General features: G+C 36.8%; 1 protein-coding gene across 2 annotated transcripts in view; it reads left to right on the top strand.

The window, feature by feature from the left end:
• The first annotated feature begins 15347 nt into the window (after window positions 1–15347).
• LOC150094509 (S-formylglutathione hydrolase) overlaps window positions 15348–22303 on the top strand; it is a 144971-nt gene continuing 138015 nt past the window's right edge. For both annotated transcript variants that reach the window (XM_090412487.1, XM_090412485.1), the window contains exon 1: window positions 15348–15474. The gene's annotated coding sequence lies outside the window, so the exon portion shown is untranslated. The remainder of the gene's footprint in view (window positions 15475–22303) is intronic.

Here is a 22303-nt window from a genome sequence, read left to right as displayed (position 1 = left end):
ACCCAAAAGTTGCCAGTGTCCCTACCAGTATTCCTCTACCATAATGTATAATCAACCATTATTCCTCTTGTTGCTCAATTCCCCTCACTTGTTGATGATATTAGATTAAAATTAAATAGATGATGAGTGGAGAAGTTATCGTCTCGTAGCATCAGATCTACCAATTCCTAAAGATATTGGCATTCCTCGATATTGGCTTCATTGACTGACATAAAAGATGGCACTAATAATAATAAATGTGGTTTACTGTCATATATTATGATAAATAATAATTAAAAATGAAAAATAATAATAAATGAAATGAGCAAATTTTTAAGTCATATTTCTGGCCATTTAGTAGGTAACTATTTAAATGTCGATTTTTTGTATTTTATTATTATTTATTTCGGGCAACTCCAAGGAGTCAACAGACTCATCGAGGGAGGCCTTAACATCACGTCAAGAATAACTATTCGACATTCACACAGTTTTAATTAAACCATGCAGATTTATAAATTAATAAAGGCATATTTAAGTGCATAGTTTAAGTTTTTTGCATATTTAAGAGCATATTTCGGATGTTTTTAGTGTATGCTTGGACGCATATTTTGCACTCTTTTACGACCTAAAAATCCGAGCCTGCTTATTACTACCTGGGGAATTTTTCCGTAATCTAGGGAATGTTTGAGGGCTAATCTGGGAAATTTCGAAAAATGTGAGTGGCAGTACTGTAAAGGACTCGCCTACTCTCTATTAGGGAATAAAAACCGTTAGCTGATTTATATTATATTTATATTTTATAGTTAATTATCTACATCACATATACAGAATATTTACGAATATACAATTGAAGTGTATTACTCTTATATTTTCCACTCACTACAAATTTTCAGTACAGAATACTGAGAAAATAATATTATATTAATATACTGCTTGGAATGAAATCAACGGACACCATAGTCTGAGAAACAAACAGCCACGGCGCCCAACTTAATAAGATGTAGGTTCTCCTTTCACCGCGATAACTGCACAAACAGAGTGAAATATGTGCAACTAGGGATAATGGAGTTATTGTGGATACCCGTCTGCCTTGACCGTCAATTTGAAAATAGCAGTTCTAGGTGGGCTTTCGAAATATGAATGTCCCGTGTTCAATCAATGGAAAAATTAACCCAGCATTAATTGTAGAAGAGGCATAATTGTGGTCCAAAAACAGCCTGTTTATAAAAGAGATCGCTGTCGTCTGTGAAAGTTTATAAGAAGAAACAGAACTTTTACTCTGAAGTAATTGACTGAAGCATTTATCAAGACTGTTCCCGATGTCTCACCCAAGTATGAACAGCTAATTGAAGAGGATCAGTGTCAACAGTCGCATGCCTAACATGCTACTTAAAATATATCAAGGTACGTAAAAAAAATAAAAGTTCCTATATCAGGGGCGGGAGTAAAAAGGCGTTAGCTGATTTTTTGAAAAAAAGAGCCTGTGTAGCTCAGTGGATGTGGCGTTTTCCAACCACGGCGCTTGGCCGCACGAAGGAAGACTTGGTTTCGAGTCTAGTCGGCGACTAGAGGAAATTTTTCTAAGCCATTTTTCGACCGGTTCCTGAGTTAGTCGATCTCTGGCACGGGCAAGCAGGTTTTTCGTCCTGTAAACTCAAGAAAATCGACCGTAGAACCCACATTATTTCAGACATTAAATATATTGTGTTAGGGTTAGGGACCACGAGATGGCGGCACATTTGAGCCGTCTCTCTTCACTGAGTACCGCTTAATTAGTGATAGCCTTGGGCCATCTATCTCTGATTGGGAATAAAAAGTCGTTAGCTGATTTTTTTTTTTTTTTTTTTTTTTTTTATATCAGGGGCGGATATGTGTTCATGCACAAGAATACTAATGTTTTTCTTGGACAGTTATAGTAGTACATAAAGAAAATGGAGCTTTCAGGTTGAATTTTTGCGAGAATGAAATTTTCTCCTGTACCCAATGATCTGAAACGAAAGCACATCATAAACATATTATAATATAAAACCGTTTTCCTAGATTCTAATATCTTATCTCCTTTTACTTTTCCATATAAGTTATTCATGCATTAAATTCTGTCTCGATAGATCATTTGATAAGATTGAGATACTACAGTCTAGGACGGGAAACAGTTTACGAAGACTAGTGAACTTAAAAAAGATGAGCTCACCTGTCTCGAACAGAGGTAGAGGCCGTTTTTTACGGAAATTCGGTTTCCCAAAAACTTAGTTTTCTCACAAAACAGACAGCTCAACTAGAACAGCACAATTAAAAACAATTCTGTGATGTTAATTAGTAAATGATGAAAGACCTTGATTAAGAGCAGAAGAACGACTATGCGACTGTTTCGTTTATTATGATATTATTCACACAATTTCAACACATTCAAAACAAGATATCATTCAAATAACAAGTTGACTGATAATATAGCGCAATTCAGATTCTACCAAAGAATCTAAGAATAGTCTGTTGGATAGGGTCCTAATGTACTGACTGGTACAATTTATGCCGTTTTTTTTTTTTGTTTTTTTTTAAGATCACATGAAGTGAATTATTTAATGTTTAATTCTTGTAAATAGTTGGGTGGCCTTGCGCAAAGTACACGATATCAATTCCCATGACTTGAGTGTATTTAAAACACAGCCTGCTAACTTCGGTTGCCAGATTGGGATATTTAGTGATTTTGTCGAGCGGTATTTGTATTGATGTTTTTATTAATGAGCACAGCAATGTCAAAAATCAAACTTGTCAATATTAAATAAACGTGTTTCTAATGTCCCGGAGAATTATTGATGCTCAGTTTTTCCACACTTTCTCTATTTTATGCTGCCACCAGTTATCAGAATTAGAAAAACATATTTTTTGGATACATGCCAATGAATTACTTTGGCCATTCATCACAGGGTATTTAATTTTTTTTTTGTTTATAATTATGTAAATTATGTTTGTAATTTTCGTTTGTTATGTCAGCACACGAATGTTAGGCGTATCAGAAACCAAGGAATAGAGTTTGATGCCTTGGTTAATATATGTTGGGACCTAATGTTATAGACCAGCGTTTCCCAAAGGGTGGGTTACGACCCGCCACCGAGTCATGAAAGCTAAATGCTGGGTCACCTAAAAAAACCTCTCGAAAACCTAGGTGTTTCGTTTTTAGGTTTTCTTTTTTCACGAAACTCTAAAATACAAGTAAATAGCGTTTAATCGGGACTAATGAATAAACAATTTAATTAATAGAGACGAAAAACGTGCTCCGTCCGCCTCCGAACGGAGCGCGTTTTTCGCGTTTTTTGGATAAGAAACCCTTTTTCAGTGAAAGCAGAATCTGAGACAGAATTTCCGGATTCAGATATTGAATCTATAATTGAACTGTCGTGTGATACGGCACTCAAAGACATCTTCAACACAATATACCACTGATGGATTTTTGGCTGTCTTGTCGTCAGGAGTACCCAGTTTTAGCAGAAAATGCGATAAAATTCGATAGCCGTCGTTGAAACAACAGCATCACACTTCTCATTAATAAATTACTTGTCTTTAGTTTAAATTCTTTATATTTTTATAAGAGTAAATGCTTATTTATAATAATAATAATCAATGAAAACTCTATGAACATTCAAATCTGTTTTATTTTACCTATTGGCCATAAAAAGTTTAGTGGGTCACGAAGATGAAGTATTAAAATAACCGGGCCACGGAAAAAAAGTTTGGGAAATCTTGTTGTATACATTAAGCAGACTTCGCTCTCAGAAGCAAAACGCGCACCAACCGGTATCGAGTGCAAAGAGGACAGTATTTTTAGGAAGAATAGACAGCATAGGAGAGAAGGAATCATGAAGCAAATGATATGAAATGCTTTGAATCCAGTTAGAGTTGAGAGCCATGACTGTAATACATAGAAAAAAGTTTCATGTGGAATTGAGTATGAAGTCATTTGGTGTGAGGTGAAGTTTAACAAGATCAGAGTGGGATGGTATTAAAAACCTCGTGGAACGGTTGCTAATGGCGAAGAAATGCATCAACACATAAATACGATGGTTTCAAAGAGTAAATTCATAATGGGGATTATAATTATCCGAACACTGAGTGGGTGGATCGCATGAGAAGAATAAAATTGAATTTATTGTCGTAAGCTGTTTCATATAGCTTGTGACAGAAGGAACTCGATGTTAAAGAATGTCAGATATGATAATAGTGTTTGAAATATAGAAATGTTTCTGTTGAAGATATAACTATTCTGCTTCGGATTGGTGGCAGTGATCATGGGTTACTCACTTTGGAAGTGTGTATATTTATCAATATCTATTTTGTAGTTCATCCTCGTGTGGATGAGGAGAAACTACAAAGCAAGAAATCATGACCACCTGATGGGTATGCTGGGTTCTGTGCCATGGTTTCAGTTACTGGGAAGAAACAGATACCATGATGCAAAAACAGAATGCATCCCTATAGTTCCAAGAATCATTAGAGTAGAAGTCACATGGATGTGTAATGTAATTAAGCGAGAGATTTGTTAGAAAAAAGATTATGTGGAATGAATATCGTGTGCATAAGGATGATGTCAGTTATGATAATTATAAGTAGCAGGCCAGAAGGGTCACAAGTGTTGTACGGAAAGCAAAGTCGTAGTATGAAACGAAACTGGCACTACAAGATAAATACAACCCAAAAGAATTCTACCCTTATGCCGCGAGTAAGGTAAGAATTAATTCGAAAGAATAACTCTACTGAATGCAGATCTATGATCATCATCTACATCACGAACTATGGGCTCACTGCCCGTTGATGTCCGATGCCTCCTTCGTAGAATGACCATATTTCCTTGAGAGAAAAACTGGACATTAGAATGGCAAAAACGGGACGGGGGTTACGTGATACTCTGTATTCATGAAAAAGTAAGATGATATAAAAAGTTTTTACCATTATTCTTTAGTGACAGAACCCATACAAAAATGTAGGTAGACGTAAAGGGGGGATTGTAATTCACCACGATCGTATTATGAATATTTCTCCAACGAAGTGATCTTATGCAGCAAATTTCGGTCTTTCAACATCTTATCATAAAACGTCTCACACTCCATGACACAATTTTGTGTTACAACTAACATATCCCTCATTGTCTCAACACTTAATCTAAATTCCTCCTCTGACCACATACTGTTCATAACAGAAAATATTCTCTCAACAGGTTCTGTACTTCCTGGAAGACAAAGAATAAACTCTATAATATTACAAACGTCTTGAAAGCCTAGGCGTTTTTAGCTCATTTCAGTAAAAATCTCTACTTTTGTTCCTTCACTTGCCCACAGTTTGTCCAGTTAAATTAATTTAAATTCTTCCTGGAGATCTTCATTGAAACTGCAGTTTTGCCTCTTTGACATTGCCTGGATAGACTTAACGCTTTAAAAAAAATGAGACTTAAAACTTTAAAAAATATTAAATTTAAACCACTGGCATTGAATAACAAAGCCACCGGTTAGTATACAGGCAAAACCAAAACGGACGCTACAGCAGAAAATACGTCCCGTCTGAGACACGCAAGTGTTGCCAACATGCATTTCAAAATTGACATTTTTATTAAAATGACTGGAGGAACAGGATATATGAAAAAAAAAAACGGTACTGTCCCGTTTCAGCCTACTCCTTCACTATCTTCTTCCACCTTTCTTTGTCCAGTGCACAGTGTCGCAGTTTCTGTATACCCCTTCCACACCAGTCCATTATATCCTCCATCCATTCTCTGTATGTTTTACCTCTTCTGTTTAAACCATCCAAAATACCAAACATAAATGTTTTTATCTTTCAGTCCTCACTCATTCTACAGATTTGTCCAAATAATTGCAGCTTCCGTTTTATAATCTAATTCATGAGATTCTCGTTTGGTTGTATCTTCCGATAGAGCACTTCATTTGTGATTTTCTGTACCCATCCTATTCTTAGAATCGTCCTGTAACAAGTTCTACCAAATGCCAAAATTCTTTTTCTGAAAACCAACAAAGCAGGTATATATGTTTTTGTTTTTATTCCTAGCTTTCTCTGCTATTAACCTCATTGTCAAAATCTATTGAATTGTAATTCTATCCTTCCTAAACCTTGCTTCCTCGTCTGCAAGATATGATTCCAATCAGTGGCTCGCCAAGGGTATTTGCCTCCAGGTGCAAACTTTTATCGGTCGCCTCTAATACTGCATTGTATAATCAAAATTAGATATTAGCTACATAAAATGCCACCCTATCAATGTTGTGGCCCGGGTGTGGGGCACCCTCGGGTTTGCGCGGCCCTGCTTCCAATTGTGTTCTCTATCTTTCTGTCAATATCATCACATCGCTTTACCAAGGTGACTTGTCAAGACAATTGTTCTATAATTTTTTACATTCTTGCTTATTTTCTTTCTTGTATAATATCACTAATATTGATTTCACCCACTATTCTGTCATTATCCCTCCTTTCCATACCATATTTCAAAGTTGTGCATTTCTGTAACCTTACTTTCACTCATCACCGTCGCCAGTTTGATCGCGCCCTGAGGCAAACAGTTAAATATCGTCCCTGATGCAGTATAAGACAAAAATATAAGAAATATCTCCAACTGCTATTTTGTTTTCATTACAAGAGAAACATTAATGCACAGCGATTACATAATAATATCAGTTAAAGGTTTGCTATATCGCACAATAAAACTGTTTATAAGCTCTTCTAAATTTAAATTATAAGCTGTGTCCGCCTCTATCGATATAGTTGCAAGACCAACCAATCTTTCTTGGCTCATTGCTGTTCAAGCTTCGAAAATTTCGTTCCGCATTTGCTACACTAACAGGAATTGTTAACAATATTCTTAGGACGGCGATTACGTTGGGATAAATTTCTAAAAGATCTTGGTTATATATATATATATATATATATATATATATATATATATATATATATATATGTTCCAAGATTTTACAAGTCTTCACGGGCCCCTTATTAAGCGGCGTCGTGTGTCAGGCTGCACTAAGCTACATATTTAATCATTTCTCCAGTGATGTTATCCTTATCCTAATCATGCTCATTACCTGGTGGTGATATCTGATCAATTCTTCAGTCAATTTAACAAAGCTATCTAAATCTAGTTTTTCTTCATATAACTCGTTACAGTATCTTGTCCACCGCTGTACAGTATTTTCTTTATTCATCGATACTTTGCCCTTCTCATCTTTAATTGTGGTCTGTTTTGGTTGCCACACTCTGTTAATGGTTCTGATCATTTCGTATACCTCCCTTGTATTATGCTCTCCATCCTACTGTTCTATATCGTTGCATTGGGCTTCTAACCATTTCATCTTATCCATTCTGACAATTTTTTTCACCTCATTACTTTCTTCTATATTGCTCCTCTGTTTGTTCTCTTTCATCCCTTATTATATTCAACATTCTTTTCTCCTGTAATAACTTTAGTGTTTCTTGTCTAATCCAATTTTTTCTTGATGTTCTCTACATCTGGTACTGTTTCTTCAACTGCATCTTCTATCGCCTTCGTTATTACTCTTGTCACTCTTAGATTCGAGTTTTTTTTTTCTCCAACAGTGGCGGCCCGTGAAGTTTTAAGTGGGGGTGCTGCCTATAAAAACTTTAAAAAAAAAATCATTCTTTTTTTCCTAATTAGTAACCAATTTATTAATAAATAAATCTGTAGATTCATTTGTTAATAAATTGGTTACTGATGAGGAAAAAAATAATTTTTTAAAAAATTATTTTGTATAGGCAGCACCCCCTACTTAAAACTTCATGGGCCGCCACTGTTCTCCAAAACTCTTAAGTTTCTCTTCTAACACTGTTCTGTACCTTCTTCCTATTTCTGCTTCATTTATTTTTGCTCTATCTATTCTATTCTGATGTTAGGGTTTATATTTCTTTTTTTTTAAATTTCAACTTGATGTTTGCAATCACTAAATTATAGTTGGAGTCTATATCCGCTCCTTGAAAAGTTCGACACTGCCGTAATGATGTTCTCCATCCTCTTTTAATCGTAATCATATCAATCATCTTCTTGGCTTCCCCATCATATGATCGCCACGTCCATTTCCTACACTCCTTTTGTTGGAATATTGTGTTACAGCTCATCATCTCGTATTCCACAGTAAATTCTAACAATTTTTCACTTCGTTCATTTCTCTCTCCATAACTATGTTTTCCCATGATTCTTTCCCCACCATCATTATCTATTCCAACTTTAGCTTTCTAATCTCCTTCAATAATTAGCACATCTTGCTTGGGTATTGTTTCTATTGTATCTGTGAGATCTTTGTAAAATAAGTCAATCATATGTTAAATGGTTTTGCCTGAAATCTTGCTACTATGATTCGTTCATTGATTTGGTTTGTATCCTAACAGTGCCTCTCTAGCTCTTTTTTTAAGAAGGAAGCCAACTTTTGCTTCATGCTTGGTGTCATGCCCTGATCAAATCATTTTGCATCCATCTGTCTCTCCTGATGATGTCCATCACATCTCTGCCAGTCCTAATATATCACATCGATATCTCTTCATTTCCTCGCGAAGTAGTTCCAAATTTCCTGACATCCAAAGCGTCCGTACATTCCATGTTCTAACTGATAGTAGTTCTGTTACTTTCAGTTTCTGTTTCCTTTCGGTATCCCACTTTTCGATCCAACCCCTATCTCTCGTTTGGTATTGCGGGCCTTGTTGATCAGGGCGACGTCCGAGCTGGCATGTTTTACCTGTTGATTCTATAGGCATCAGATAGCAATCATGTTTTTTCTTTACAGTCAGAGCGTCGACACTCATCTGACTGACCCCCCCCTTTCTTTATCCAAGCTTGGGACTGGCATGAGATACTAAGAATTCCACAGCAGAGTTATGCAGATCTATATGGGTGAATAATGCACAGTGATTGTTCAACTAATGAGCAGACATTTTGCTAAAAACTATCAACCTAGTATATGTGCAATGAAGTCATCCCAACCCCTTCATAGTATGAGGAAATTCATGTCGATGTTAAGGAAGCATTAGATCTGCTGCAAAAACAGAATAAGAATTCTTCAATAGGAACTCATACAATATCTTCAAGGATGCTAAAAAAGAATGTTCACGTGAACTCGTTGTGTCCTTGCCCAAGCTATATGATTTGAATCTCAGAACAAGGAAGATTCAACAGGAGAGCAATGAATGTATCGTAATCCTATTCCATAAGAGTGGTGCAAAGACCGATGTCCAACGATTCACCAATCAGTATCTCACTAGTAGTGGTGAAGATTTTGGACAAGTTGATCCTGGTTTACATTCAGAAATGGGTTGACAGGAAATCTCTGCTTCGCAACGAACAACATGGGTTTCTTTAGGGAAGGTAATGTTTTAGTAACTTACTCGCATTCTATAATAATGTTTGCATGGCGTTAGAGAAGGGGATTGGGTACATCACGATAGTTTGGGATTTTACTAAGGTGTTGAGAGAATACATCATGGAATACTGTTGTATAAAATGGAGAATATGTGATGATTATAAACTATTAGCTAAAGATAATGGCTAACTGACAGATATCAAAAAGTGGAATTTGAGGGGTGTGAATCTGCAGGATTCAAGGTAACCAGTTGCATGCATCTGGAATATGTCCTTGTTCCATTGTTATTCAATCTGTAGATTGACTACATCAAGATATGGACAAGAAAGAGCAGCATGCAACTGCTCAGATCAATGCAAGAACGTTTGTTCGCCAATATGGTCGCTGACCTTCGATAGAAGAATACACCATAAAAAGTAGATTAAGGACGTTGGGAAGGATTTCACATGTGAGATGTAGCTATTTACTGATTATGCAAAAATAGGAAGTTAATCAGGAGTGCTGTTATTATTCAGTTCTTGCAGAATGATTTGAATAGGCTAGAATTGTAGGTATATTTAAGTGACTGTTATTTCAATGTTCATAAATGTAAAGTCATGCACTTTGTTGTGATTAGATATCCCATGTTGGTGGGATTATGCTTGAACTAACTGGGGCTAGTGATCATGGGATTTTAGTAGATAGAAAGCTGAAATTCAAGAGTCGTATAGCAAAAATTGTAGATATAGCACAGTGAATAATGACAGTGTTTAATAAGGAAATCGTTTTGCCTGTTTACAAGGCCTTGATAAGACCTCAGTTGGATTACTGCGAGCAGGAATGGTCTCCGTGGTGATTTTGATACAGTAGAGATTCAGATTCAGAGCAGCAGCAAAACCGAACATATGTTTTTGCTAATTTCAAATATTTCTTGTGATTTTAGGAACCAGCAGTGTGGATATGGGAGGGAATGGCTGCGTCCTTGTAAACCATTCATTCCATGTTAAAGTTCGTTTTCGTCTTCTTAGTTTATTAATGAAGATCAGATCTGTTGCTTTCCTCTAGGTTTCTAAATTTGCATTTTGTTGGTTCAATCGGATAAATCTCTTTATCTGATAAGTAGTGTTATATGTAATTTGCTGTGATTGCAGTGAGGCTTAAGTGCCCTTGGTAAGCTTCTTATTGGACGACAGTTACTTGCGTTTGCACCTCCTTATCCTTATCTTTCATGAAATGGAAAGTACTCCCAGATGTTATCTAATCAACCACTAAGCCTGATATAATAAACTAATCGCAGAACGCAGAACGATACTGGCTTGATGGGTGATGCAAAATGCTTTTAATATTCCCCTTTGTCTGAAAAGGAAAGTTCTTTGAGTGGAGAATTATTTAGCTTTAAGCTCGCCCTGAAAGGGCAGTGAGATTAGCTGTGTTCAGCTGAGCATAGAATTGACTTGGGTCTTTTGTATTTGCAGAAATCTGCTTCATTGTAGTGTGAAGCTTGCTTGATCCGTGGGTTCGGATAATTAATTGTCTTGATGAAGAACTTTTCTGCTAGCTCATGAAGGAGGGATGTGATATGTAGGGAATATTGACTTCTTTGTGAATCTGGGAGTTTCTGATAAACCATGGGGCATCCAAATTCATTCTCAGACATTTGTTCTGTATTCTTTATAGCATTTGAATATTTGTTTTCGAGGTCTGTTTCCATGCAGGAGATGCGTAAGTGATGACTGGGCATATTACCATCCTGTATACGAGTAGTTTGTTCTAGTATCCAGTTTACTTTTTCTGTTGATCATGGGGTAGAGCTGCACAATTACTTTGGATGTCTTTGAGCTTATATGTTTTATATGACTGGTGAATTGTAGTTTTTATCGAGCATTACGCCGAGATATTTTACTGTATTCTGCCATGGGATCTTGATTCTTAGTAAATGTATACCTTCCTTGATTTGAGGCTTCTTTCTAGGAACAGTATGGCTGAACTCTTCCGTGGGTTTGTTTGGATCCTCCAGTCCATCAACCATTTCTCTAGTGTGAATACTGTTTTGGAGTATATTGATGAGAGATCTTGCTAATAATACAGTATCATCTGCATATGATGCAGTGATTGTTGAGCTAGGGTTTTGAGGGATATAGGCTATATAGAGAGAAAACAGCAAAGGGGCCAGGAGTAAGCCCTGCGGCACTTCCGTCAGGACCTTGCGTCTGGTTTACACAGTTTCATTTATTTTGACTTGAATGAATCTGTCTTTGACATATGAGTGAATTATTTTAACTTGATTTGTAGGCATGTTGAATGTGATGAGTGTGTAGAGAAGACCCTCATGCCACAACTTATCAAAAGCCTTCGCAGCATCTATAAAGACCGCAGCTGTGTGGAGGTTCCGGTTGAAGACTTCGGAGATGAATTCAATCAGCCTATAGATCTGTTGAACGGTGGTGTGGTTTTTTCTAAATCCAAACAGCTCATTTGGGATTATATCTAGTTTATCCGTGTTGGTATGAACTTCAATGCCTGTTATCTCTAGATTCTTGGTTTGTGGATTGGTCAGAACATTGTGGCTTAGGTAATTTTAATGTATATGGCTATTCCTCCTCCACTGCTGGTGAATCTCTCTGTTTTGTACATAATATTGTTCTGTTACTTGCGGTTATTAGTTGGCCTGAGATGTGTTTCATTTACTAATATTATGTCAGGATTGTGTCTCTGAGTGAACCCTTGCAGTTCTAGGATTTTGTTAATCAGTCCATTGGCGTTCTATGCAGTGATCATAAAGAGTTGGAATGGAATATTCTATTATTGATTATTGAGGGCTGTCAGAATTGAGTGGGTACCTTGTAGGAATCTTTTCGTGGAGGATGGCGAATGATTTGTCATGCTGAATTCTTGTAACATGGTAGCTAGTGAGGCAGCTAATACTTATGCTAGATTTGAGCTTATTTGATCATGGGATGGAGCAGCCTTTGTTTGTGCTGCCTCTGCATAAGTTTTGGGCATTTGTTTCCTTTCCTGAGTTGTCAAGCTGGAGATAATTTGGACCGGGGTGCGACCTGCATGGTTGTCTCGAGCATTACTGAAATGTGTTGGAAGGGTAGTTTTTGATGACCTTCGGTTCTTTGGGTGTGTGTAATGCATCCCTTGTAGTTGGCAAGGTCAGGTCTTCCATAGTTGGCGCATTTAGCTGGTGTGGATCTTGGCTTGGTACACATGACGGTCTGGTGGCCCTCGCCGCATTTCGGACACCTGTAATTTTCCTTGCAAAGTTTTCGGGCATGGCCAAACCTTTGGCACCTATTACACTGCCCAGCTGATGACTTTTTCCTTAGTGGCTCAGTAGAAATTCTGAGGCCACAGATCGCAGTCAGTTCATATATCTCTTTCTGTGCCTTGTCAATTTCTACGAGCACCAGTGACATTGGCCGTTTATCTGAGCTGAGCATCCTGCCCACTTTTACTGGTCTTATGACCGATTCATAAGGTCAGTAGTGATATCTTCAGGGGTGACATCTTAGGTTACTACTTTGAGATTCTTTTCACTGGGCAAAGCAAAAGTGTGATAAGGAAAACTTTTGTTCACCATTAGTTTTGTCAATTGTCTGTAGTCAGTGACTGAGGCAGGCTGGATTTTAACTCCTGCATCTTGATTTTTAGCCCAGGATTGTGAGATTTTATTTCCCTAAGGGCTGATGTGACAGTGGTCCATTTGTCCTTGTCCCTTAGTATAACAGGTGGAACCTTTTCGGTGGTCCTCGTGACATCTGGTGTTCGTGAGTATTCATCCATCTGGTCCTCTATAGTTCTTCTTTTGTTAGAATGCTCTACCCGAGAGTTGTTTTGACAGGGTTATTTTGGTGACAGAGCAGCAATGAATTCTTCTTGTGATATCACATTATCCTCCTCTCCATCCTGATCATTAGAGTTAATGTACTGTTTTATGAAATCCGGCCAGTCAGATTCAAGCTTGCCTATTATGAGTTTCAGTACCTCTAGCGACTGCTCCTTATTAAGGATCTGGATATGCTCTTTGATGTTTTCCATATCAAAGTGGTGATTTTCTGTAAGCAGAAATTGGTTGACAGCAGTATAAATAATCCTGCAGGACTAGGGCCTGCCAGCAAAGTATCCTGTAGACCTAGAAGGACTACTAGCAGTATATAACCCCGCAGGGCTTGAAGCCTGCCAGCAAAAGTCATATGGACTAAGTTGATCTACTAGCAAATTTAGTCTTGTTATGACCTACTAATTGGGGAAAAGGAGTATCAGTATCTCACTTGGCCACAATTTGGAAACCTACATCCCTATAAAACCTTAAAACCACCACTGGTCCTCATTGTGGATGGGACATGCTGGCCATTTGACCTCTTCCATGTTTCGTGCAGAGGGGGAAACAGCAGGAATTAAACTGTGTCAGCACAGGTGCAATGTGAGATTGCTGAGAAACCTTTTATGCAATGTAATCAGGCTCAGTCTAAAATAATACGTCCGTTCTCATTAAAAGCCAAAAGCAGAATCCTAATAATCTAATAATAATAGGCAACCTTTTATTCCCTTTTATGAAGTATGCAAGTCCTTTTAACCCAATCTTGCTTTTGAAGACTGAGCGGGCAGTTCAATCTTCAGCAGTAGCCGATCACAGATAACTGGCCACTGTTTATCACTAACCATGGGCGTCAACCGATATAAAAGGCCGGCAAACAAGTGCTGCCATCTCTTGGTATCTAATCCTAACATGATATGTTACTGTCTGAAATAATGTGGTTTCTACGGTCGATTTTCTTTCGTTTAAGGAACGAAAAACTTGTTTGCCCATGCCAGAAATCTTCTAACTCGGGAATCGGTCGAAGAAAGGATTAGAAAAAGTTCCTCCACTCGGCAACTAGACTTGAACAATAAGTCTATATTTGGGCGTCCTATCGTAGAGGATGTAAGCGTCACTTCCACTGAGCTACACAGGCCTGCAAGAAATAATTTTCTAGTTTGAGCGCTGACCATTTCTTTACGAATAATGCCATTTAGCATTTGTTTTTAATTCATTTCTAATTATATTTCCTTAATCCATGAGGCATCTTTATTATATTCAATAGGATTGTCCCAGATTGACTTCCAAAATTCGAGTGTTTCTTCTTTTTCTGATGGGTTAGCCGGCCTGGCTGGCCGAGTGGTTAGTGTATCCGCCCTCCAGTCAAAAGGCTGTGGGCCCGAATCCCGCGGTGGGCATGGATGTTTTTGAGTGTCTGTGGAAATACTAGTGGTGGTGGTCGGCGGTAGATGGCGTTGGTGCAGTTGCGGTCAGTTGGTGGATTGAGTGGAGACTGAGCTGTAGAGTAGGTGCCCTCCCTCGATGAGTCCTTGGACTCCCTGAATGCGTCAAATAATAATAAAATAAAAAAATTAATAATTTCTCTGCAGGGATCTAAAGAAGTGATGTTGTTATCGGATTATTATTATTATTATTATTACTGCACGGGTATCTCCATGTATTCATAAGGCTTATGAGACCGAAACTATGAACGCGATAACTAGCTTACCATTAACAAACAAACAAAGCAATCACAACTGACTTAGGCAACCCATTCCATTCATTCACCACTCGCAAAGCGACAAATCTAGTCCTCACACACACTTGCTTACCTACTTTTACACTACTTCCAGGTGTGCCCACTTGTTCTGCTTCTTCCAACCCAGTACTGAAACATTTCCTCTGCATCAGTCCCATATAATTCTTTAAGTAACTTAAATGTTTATATGATTCTCCCTCTCCTCCTTTTCACCTATAAACCAACTTTTGCAATCCACAAATTCTTTAAATTATGATTTTTTCTTATTATTATTATTTTTATATACTGCACCTTCATGGAGGCCCAGTATATTTTGTTGATATGCAATATATAATAACATGGAGTATAACAATTTCTTGGTAGAAATATTTTATTTTTTCAGCAACTCTTGAACGGATATTTTATTTTTTCAGAAACTCTTGAACGGATAAGTTTTAATCGTGCTATATTTTGATGTTGCGTTTCAGTTAGTTAGGGGGGTCAGTACTGTTCTTGCTATATCACTCGCTCGTGCTGAGGCTTGTTGTGTATGTTATTATTATCAGACACCTGCAGGAAGTGTGAATGTTGTGTGGGTAGTCTACATTTACCATGTTAGTATTTATAAATTGTCCTATAAATATATTTTTATTTTTATAAGATGTGTGCTTCTCAATTTAAAAAGGGGTGACAAATTTTCGCTAACAGCAGTAAATATTGAGGAATTGACATATAGCCATGTGGGAGGTGTCTTGAGTACAGTGTTTTTCCAAACCAGTTAAAATATCAGGCAATTTCTGGAATCTGCTGAATTTTGAAAAAAAAAAAAAATAATAATAATAATAATCAAGGACTTGTGGTAATAGTAGCCCCCCCCCCCCAACGATTCGGCAGTAAATAATGTACTCGTTTATTCTTCACATTTCTCCCGACGACAAAACGTTATTTTTTAAACGAAACGTGTGGTTCACCATGTTGCTGTGTATTGCGAAATATATTTCACTAATAATTTTAATGGCGTTAAAAATAATATTTTATTATTACCTAAGACCCCATGGAGTCAACGACTCATCAAGAATATCATTATATTCTAGATAGTTGACGTATCGTGACTAACGTATTTTTGAAGTTGTTTTTTTCCCAAGTGTTTTTGATATTATCATCATCAGGCCTCCATGGAGTCGGACTCATCGCGACACGTCCTACACGCACAGCTTATCTCTACACTCGCCAAACTTTTCGTGATATGGGTAATAGTAATAACATTACTGTGCTTTGTGTATTAAGAGGGATGTGAAATGCAGGCACTAAAAAACCTTTTTAATTGAAAGATACCAAGAAATTATATTGTTTAATCATTTATCGAAGTGTAAGCGTTAATAATAAAGAAACTTAGTAATAAAGAAATAAATAATAAAGTATCCTAGTAATAAAGAAACTTCAACCGCAATTAAAATAATAATTAAAATAATTCAAAGCACACATCCTTTCAGGTGTAAGAATGCTATGCATCAAGTGAAGGGACACTAATCAGACTGGTTTCAACCTTTATTGAGGTTTCATCAATGGATGCAGACTCAGAAGAGATACCAAGGTTGAAGTTCTGCAGGAGACAGCTAGCCCTAATCTAGATTTTTTTAATAATAAAATCTTACACCTTTTCACTGCTTGTATATGGGATATATATGATTTCTGCTTTACTTCAACCTTGGTATATCTTCTTAGTCTGGCTCCTATTGGTGAGACCTGAATAAGGGTAAAAACTGGTCTGTGTAGTGGCTTTTCCCGTAATGCATAGCATTTGACAACCCAAAAGAATGGATATTTTGCACAGGATAGTAAGGCAATGGATAAGGGTTAAACAAGAATATAATTTCTTGGCACCTTTAATTTACAACTCCAGTGAAAAAACTTGCAATAAGAAAAAGCATTTTAGCCATTGGATAGGAAGGTGTGATGGATAGAGGAGTGTTTAAAAGAAAAGCTGTAAGAAAAGTGGTTGTAACAGTGTTGGCAGGATATTGGTGAATAATTAAGTGATGTCAAAACTATCCATTATGTCAGTACTGCCAAAAACTAAATTCTGGATTAAAGATTTGAAGCGAATGAAATTTTTTTTGATATAAGCATAGCCAGTTGGTCTAGGGGGGGGGTAACCAAGTAACTGTTATTATTATTAACATCTGATTTCCATGGAGTTAGAGACTCATTGTGGAAGGTACACACTATTGCAAACATTGCTTATCCAACTGTGCCTTAAACACACTCTCACAACCCACTTAGGCAATGCATTTCACTCGCCAACCACTCTCCATGCAAAGAACCTGCTCCTCATGCCCTCCTTATACAGTTTTCAGCAATGACCTCTTGTTCTACCCCCCTCCAAACTATCACATCACATGATGTGAAGGTTGGGGGGATTATTATTATTAATGTAACTGATGTTTTGGATTCACTTCCTGTTTGTCTATAGTAATGGACAGACAGGAAGAACTGTAGACATCTGCCTCAGTTAACATAAAAAATACATCCAGCACTGTTGTTATGGCAAGTTGGGTCTAGCAGCATGCCTCAGATACCCTTGCACAGGATCAGTTGGGGGGGGGGAGTGTTAGAGAGATTGTTCTTGGAATCGACAAAAGCCTTGAAACATACTCCAAACCTCAACAAGGATGGTGATATAAATTTACCAAAAATTTGGGAGACAGTCATCTTAAGACCTAATTAATACTTGCTTTCTCTCGCTCTTTCTTTCTTTTTTTTTTTCTCAACATAAATGGCACCTAATTAGGACTTCAATCTTTATGTTGCAGTTGTTTAAACTAGTCCCATTGTTATTCACATTGTTGTTTTGTTTCACATATTGTGACAAACTGTTTTTGTGCTCTGAAGTTGTCTCCAAAACAGAAGTTGCAAACATCAGACCAATTAATATATCAGGAGTGGTCAAAGTATTAGTAAAGTTGATTAAAGGTCAAATCTAACAGTGAATTGATAAGGGATATGATATTTTATAGTGGGCAAGTGCAGCTTTATAAAGGATAGGTTCTCTCTCTTAGTAATTTATTTTCATTTTAAATTGAAGTGACAGTGAAATTCTATAAAGAAAATGATGACACACCATGATATTGCTGGACTTTGCCAAGGGAATACCACATAGAAAACTATTACAAATGTTGGGACAAATGGGAATGGATATCAAGCTAGTAGCATGGATTGGAGGGGAGGTTGGCAGCCACACCAGAGAGTAGTATATGGTGGAGTGGAATCTAGGAGAATGAGAGTGACTAATGGAGTATCTCAGGGTTCTGTACTAGGGCCACTATTTAATTTCTGTATCAATGATATAGGGAAAGATTTAAGAGGGGAGGGATATTCAGTTGTTTGCTGATGCAAAACTAAGGAGGACATTGGTTGATAAAGGTGATGTAGATATCCTGCAGGATAATTTAAATAAGGTGCCATTTTGGGTAAAGGATAATGATTGTGAATTTAATGTTGAAAAATGTAAGGTTATGAGCCTTCGTAGCTCAGTCAGTATAGATGAAGCCCTTTGGTCGGAAAGACCCTGGTTCAATTCCTGATACGAGGAACCTTTATCTGGCCTCTTTCAACCAAAGGTGAGATAACCATTCTCATAAGGAGGTAGGGGTTTTTTTCACCTGGAAACTCAGGCTTTTCGTCCCTCAGAAGAGGCAAACCAGCCCATGAACACATGCATCTACAGACATAGGACACACCAGGAGGCATAGAGCTAACCACCTTATCCTCAAGATACAGCAGCAGTTAAATGAATAGAAAATCCTCGACACCTTGTGGTGTTGAGGATTTTCTATTCATTTATGCCCTTCGAGTTGAAAATGTTGAATACTGTCCATCGCATGTGAAGGTACTGGATTACAGGAAATTGATGAGGCTAAAGGACAGATGGTCAGAGTTGAAGTCCAGAGGGCATATTGCCAAAGTTGGTAAAATAGCTCAAAGGATTACTTGGTTGTTGAAAAATACACTAAGAAGTAAAGATAGGGAAGTTATTAACCCTCTTTATAATGCTATGTGGCTGCATGTTGAGTACTGTGCATAGGTTTGTTCACATGGGTTACTATGTAATAATAAATAGGCATGGTGAGCACTAACCTTAAAGCAAATACTCGTATCTCTTATTTCAATTTCTTTATATCTAACTCTACTAATTATTGCATCTCATTACTGAGCAGAATTTTCCCACCTTTCTCCATTCCCATTTTTTTCTATTTTCACTCATTTGATTTCCTATTTAACAGAGATTTATATTTTCTTTTGATTTTCTGTTCAACAGTTTGCAACTTTTATTGCAGCACTCTTTCTTCCTGCAACATAGACAAAGTTAGAGAACTGTTAAGGGGGAGGGTCTTTGTTTTATCCTTATTTCTCTCTTACTGGCATTGGATTAATTAAAATTAATTAATTTCCAAAAGTCTGCCGCTTACCATAGACATCATCTAATATAACTGCTGAAGTATGCATTAGAAATCTTCCAGTAGTATGTAATAACAGCAGTGTGATTTTTTTTCATTGCATTTTTTCCATTAATACAGACAGGAAGGTGAGGGAGAAAGGGCATACATTGCTTAGTTCCTCACAGGCCAGTGCAGCTTTGTTACAACACTGTTAAAGTATTTATTTTTACCTTATCAAATAAACAAAAGTTTTTTAAATGCCAAAATTAGTTACATAGAGCATCACATACAGGCTGCATTTATGTTATATGTGAATAAAAATATGCAAAGCAGAATTTAAAGAGATTTGAACCACTTAAAGCTACTGATGTTTTGTGTATTAAGAGCTAAATGAATGGATGAATCCAGAAAAAGATTTACATTTTTCTTCAGCCACTCTGTGCCAGTAGAAAATCTAAATTTTAATTTTGAAAAGGATAGTTGAATAATAGGAGATCAAATGAGAAATAATTTTTTTATTATTATTATTAATTTTATTTACTTCATTTATATGAAAAAGCACATAAGTAGGTTCTTTACTGTCTAAAAATTTACAGAGATGTTGCATTCATTTCTTGACAGGAGTAGACATCCCTTATTGTCTCTCCTCCTTCCCCTGTACCTTCTGCTAAACTTTCACATTGGATGCACTTGCTGCTTTAACAGGTAAATTGTTCCACAATTGCTCACTGCTCCTGTGAGGAAAATCTAGCTTGTTTCCCTTTAACTGCACACTAAGTTAACTTCCAGAGATACCCCCCCCCATCATCTCTTCACCTTCTGTATAATGAAAATTTTCATCAGTTGCTAATCTATAACACTCTTTCAGAAGTTTATAGATCTGTCATATAGTACACCCACACTTTGTAGAGCTTCGCTTGGCAACTTGCTAAGAATAGTCAATTCGTGCTAAAGGGGAGAAAGAAATGAAGGATGTACGAATTGGTCACTAACATATGAAATCACGTGCTTTCTTGTCTGTCGCTGTAGTAGTTTGATTTTTGTTGTTGCTTTTTTTGCATTTTTTTTATTATTAATTTGTATGATGGATCCAGTGCAGTCAATAAGTTCTGGTGTTAAACCTTTCAGTAGCTCTTGCGAAAAGGATCGTTAGAAGGCAGTTCCCTTGTTCCCATTTCTGAAGTCATAAAACGTGCAAGTGCAATTGCAGGCGTATTTTGATTTATAGGGCATCAAAAGATGAAGGTAAGCCAACATTTAAATCTCCTAAAAAAAAGTGCTAGAGAAAGAAAACCATCGAAAACATAGCTTTGAATGATTTTGATGTAGACCGTATAAGAAGAACTATTCATGAATTTTACATGGTCGAGATCTTGAGTGCCAACTGTTCCGAAATTGATTCCTGTGCTTAAAGAAAAAAATTAATTTTCCTTGGAAAAGAGAAACTTTAAGGAAAATACTTAATGAAATCGGATTTTGTTTCAAAAAGTCCCAGAATAAAAGGAAACTTATCATGGAGCGAAGTGACATTGCTTTATCTAGAATGCAGTATTTGAAGAGCAATACAATGTTTCAGGGAGGAGAAAAGACCGATTGTGTATCTAGATGAAACTTGGATTGATAGTAATTTAACTTATGGAAAATATTGACAATCTAAAGAAGAATGTGGAGTGCTACAAACCGGAAATGTCTCATGGCTCATAATAATTTTATGTACGGGTGAAGAAATGGGTTTTTTACCGAATTCAAACTTACTATACAAAGCCAATTCAACTACTGGAGATTACCATGGGCAAATTAATTCTATGATCTTCGAAAAGTGGGCAGAAGAAAAACTGATTCCAAACCTTCCTAAAAATTCTGTTGTTATAATTGATAATGCTTCATATCACTCCATTCAATTAAACATTAATAAGAAGCAAGTTCTTATGGATTGGCTCTCTGCAAATATAGTTGGCCCATCGTTTGTAGGTCTCTGCTTGGAGTCTTGCCAAGAATAATCGATTCATGCTGAAGGGTAGAAAGAAATGAAGGACGTACGAATTTGTCACCAACACGCGAAATCACATGCTTTATAGGTAAAATTTTCCAACTGTTATACAAGCAACATAATTAACCACAGTAATCATAAAAGAGAAGTTAATTTTCCAACCTATAATAATAAACAACTCATCCCACAATACGGACTGATTACCCTATTTTCGGAATGGATTCTCCTTTTTCTGACATGCGCAGAAGTGTCGAGGGATCTCTAATTGGTGGGCAAACTATAACATTTCTCATTCCCCAGATATGCAAAAAATTGAATTGCTTAATTTGGTCAAAAGAAACTTGTCCACAACTCATCATCATATATCGTATCAAGGATTTAGGCCTTGCATGGCCTGTTCCGGCCTTAGAAGTCATCGTTGAATATCGTTTAAGAGGACGTCCTGGTTTTCTTTTTCCTAATGGCTTGTACTTTAAGGCTTGTTTTGATAATCTTTCTGATTTCATTCTTTGAACATGTTCCATCCATTTATGTTTTAATTTTTTCTATTACTGGTTCTTGATTTAATTCTTTTATAATTTCTTCGTTTCTTTTGTGATCAAATAGGGTATACTTTGCAGTTTTTCTCATAAACTTCATTTCTGATGTTATTAATCTTTGTCTTTTTGTTTTATTGTGCAGATTTCGCTTCCATACATTAAGACTGGTAGGGCTAATGTACTGTATACTTTTAGTCTGGTTTGTTTTTGAACTAGGTTTGGTTTAAATATAGAGTTAATTACACCTGTTATTTTTAAATATTTTTCAATTTTTACATTTATATCTTTTTCATTTTCATATGTGATCATACATCCTAGGTAGTTAAAGGAAAAGGGGAGATATGATTGAGACATTCAAATTGCTAAAGGGTTTCTATAGGATTAATTCAGAGGATATTTTTGAGATCAGGACTGGTGGTGAGAGAACTAGGGAACACCTATGGAAGCTGGGCAAGAGTGTGATTTGCAAGGGTGT

This window comes from Typopeltis vanoorti, chromosome 22, assembly GCF_054136105.1.
Source record: "Typopeltis vanoorti isolate ZY-2024b chromosome 22, IOZ_Tvanoo_1.0, whole genome shotgun sequence".
Lineage (NCBI taxonomy): Eukaryota > Metazoa > Arthropoda > Arachnida > Uropygi > Thelyphonidae > Typopeltis > Typopeltis vanoorti.
Note: the sequence above shows the minus strand (reverse complement) of the source record. Positions and strands in the feature narration are given on the sequence as shown.